The sequence below is a fragment of the Lactuca saligna genome, chromosome 9, assembly GCF_052625555.1.
Source record: "Lactuca saligna cultivar CGN05327 chromosome 9, ASM5262555v1, whole genome shotgun sequence".
Taxonomy (NCBI): domain Eukaryota; kingdom Viridiplantae; phylum Streptophyta; class Magnoliopsida; order Asterales; family Asteraceae; genus Lactuca; species Lactuca saligna.
The window spans coordinates 139877709-139881382 of NC_136425.1; positions in this window are offsets into that span (position 1 = coordinate 139877709).

Here is a 3674-nt window from a genome sequence, read left to right on the forward strand (position 1 = left end):
AACTTTATGCTTGAATTAAAACATTAGTTGTCCCATGCTCCAAGCACGTACACTATGTTTTTCCAAACAATAATTATGCCATACTCCAAGTATGCATACTATGTTTACATATGGTCCTCTCTTTGTGAAATAGATCAATTGTCAATATTCCAATGATGCTCATTTCACAATTCCAATCCTTGTTGTAAATGCAAGAATACCAAACTCTTGCCATTTACTGTAATTTGTTAGATTCTAAACTTATATGCAATGATCCCCTTGTAATGACTATGCACAGAAGTCACAAAGACTTGGCAACAGACATTACAGAGCATTCCAACGGAAAACAATTCCATGGAAATGAAGTCTCAAATTCAAAGTACATTCCTTTGAACATCCTTCTTAGCATTAAGTTCTTTAATCTTACACAGATTTAAAGAATAACTTCCACCTATGGAGATGATTCCATATTACTATTTTGACCATCACTTTTGAACAAGAGTTACCACTTTTCAAAATACATCAATATGGTCCTTACTCTATACTCCTAATTGTCCATGAGCAACCAATCTTTGGTAAACCTCAGATTGTCCTCGATAATTTTTCTTAATCATTTTAGTCATTTCCAGTTCTATTCCTTTTTCCATCTTAATGCCCTAGGCATTTGGAAAATTTAGAATGGATAAATATTATAGCATATTTAATCGATCCTATATCCGAAGCATATGGGACACGATTCATGCTATAAATTTTTTATTTGCCATGTTCTCACAATTCGAACTATGAAGAGGTATGCCGTAATCATAATCGAATTTTGAGAACGCAACATATATAGAATTTCCTTATGTTGAACCATTCCAGCATAACATTCATATATATTCTTGACTAAAGTAGATTAAATTCTCAATCTAAGCTTGTAGAATTGGAGTGAAGTATAGAATCCTCTCCCTTAATTATAGCAAAACAACTTTTCAAAGCAACTTGAAACTTTTGTTTTCTATAAATAACATTGCTAACTTGCAATACTTAACATAATCATCATGCTCCCACTAGCATAATGATTTCCAACATAACACTTTATGCTCCCACTAGCTTTGACATGTACTCAGAAATCAACTGGACTTCTAGAAATCAATACTTTATTGACTTTCTTACCAAAGTTCATATTTCTAATACTAGATTGCTTTGATAAGACTTTATCAAAATATACACCTTTCCTTAGATAGCTCACATGTTTGTCTAGACCTTTTCCAATTCTCACTAGTTAGTGTGCCGGTTAACCACACACGCTCCACTAACTATATAAGAATGCAAATATCACAACCGCTATCTACTTAAAATCTTCTTAGTGGAAGCGTTTCCTTACCATCATTTTCATGAATCGAAGAGAAAACCTTATGACACTTAGATTTTATGGTGTATGTGTTCTTTTCCATGGGAATTTTGTCAAAACCATAATCACAGGACTAGGGTAGTGACACTTCCAAATTCATGTGGACTGAACTTGTGCAATCTTAATTCCTTGCCACTCGACAGCACAAGGGCCTACCATTGCTTCCAGCTTGTTATGCAAATAGTCGAGAACTCTCAGAACTCCAATGCAAAGCCAACCTTAACTGGGATGAGCACGGAATATGTCAACACGATAGGTTACAAACCTCAAGTCGTGGGCTAGTGATTAACAAAACTCTTGATTAGTTGTTGAAACTATTTCAGAATCTTTTAGACTCCCACTGTCCTCTTGACATATAAGACTTATCTTTGTCAAGAACCATTCCTTGACAATACAAATATTTAAGAGCTAGTGCGGATTCTTATCAAGTTAAACACTTCCCATAATTGGACTTAGTTTTTCTTTGTTTTATCCAAAACATCACAACTAACCAACCTCAAATGTACAAGAGTATGACACATCTTACTCTACATTTGATAAGTGTTATAAACTTTCTAAAGATTATGTCACTCAATGGCTCAATCTTGGAGTATGACTCTAAGATTTGATGTATGATTTATCTTTTGATTTAACCATTTCAATAACTCATGATTCCTCTCCTTAGCCAAACAAATGAACTAAGGTGTCCTTAGAGGATCAATTGTGATCTGGTTTCATAATCACTAAGATAATCATAAAACAAAATACACAAGTACTCTCCCATCTCTTCAGATTGGAGAAACTTTTATCTTTCTGCCTTATTTGATTCTTCTTATTCATTTTGCCATACATTGAAACTTTTCCAATGTTTCAGAATTACACTTAAACTCGTAAGCATAACCATATTTACTAAACTTTAGTAAATCATAATGAATAATCTTATCAACCTTTGTGGTGGACCTGACCAGCACACAACCAAGTGTACCCAATCTCTTAGTCCTTTGCTTAACTCACATGTGAATGTGAACAAGGAATCAGTCTTAATTTACCAAAGATGAAAATTCTCATTCATCACACAATACAACTTGCATGATTCCAAGTTTATATCCAACTGAAACTTGGGTGATGACAATCTTTCCTTATTTGGTAAATTATGATACTACCACTAATGAAAGAATCAAATCCATTTACCCATATTGCTTATCAATGGAAACATATAAGCAACAACCTTTTTCACAAATGCCATTGTAAGGATACTTAAAATAAATAAAATCAAAACCATTTTCTTTTATTTTAAAACTTTGCGGAAAACTTATCCTTACAATCCACATGGAAAACTTGTTGTTATCCTTTCCTAAGCAATATATCACACTCTTAAGTAACAACTCAAAATTCTGATCACCGAACCATGCAATCGAAATCCATCTTCACGATCAGAATCAACATATACTTCCTTTAAGTTTATTCACTCTTCTTTGATTCTTAAACATCAATATGTGACCCAGTCACAACATGCAATAAGAATCTCAGAATAGAAACTTAATAGAGTTAGACAATGGACTTTACCTAAAGTAGCGTCAAACATTTGACTTTACTATCCTTATGGACTTTTAGGTAAATTTGGCAGCTTCACAACCAATGCCCTTCCTTTAGAAACATATGGACTCTTTGGAAACGGTACACGACACTATCACTGACTTAGCCTTTCTCTTTACCATTTGGTCAACCGAGTTGACTATGGCCAATCCCTTTCAATTGGGAAGAGAAAGTTTTTCTGAACTTCCAATGTTACCATTGTAAATGTCCATGGAAGTTTGGGAAGTTGATCTTCCAATCAAATTTTGCTTTACCAATTCTCCAAATCATTGTTGATTCAGCATCATCAAGCAAATAGGTAAGATCATTAGGGGTCATGTCATGATCTGTCATCAGGGAGTGACCAAGTCAACAGCCAGCTACCTTGAGACTTCGACACCCGACTCTCCCGGCTTGTCAATATGTGACTTAATCTCCAAGACCTAAGCACATATAGACTTTGTTTTCCAATAGGGATTGAGTGACTTAGAACTTATCATGTCTTGAAACTTGTGGGATAGGGAGATTTATTGGAGTAGGTGAAGGAAGTGAAGTATGATTTTCAGTCCTACTAATGCACAACAAAGGGATTGGTCTTTCACCTTGATTGCCATTCGAGATCTCATCTTCATTAGGAAGCTTCTTCCTAAGATTTGGGAAGACCATAACTGTCTAAACTAGACATCTATAATGGGAGAAATTCAAGTTAGTTGATTTAAAGTCCTTAATATAACACCCAATATGAAAT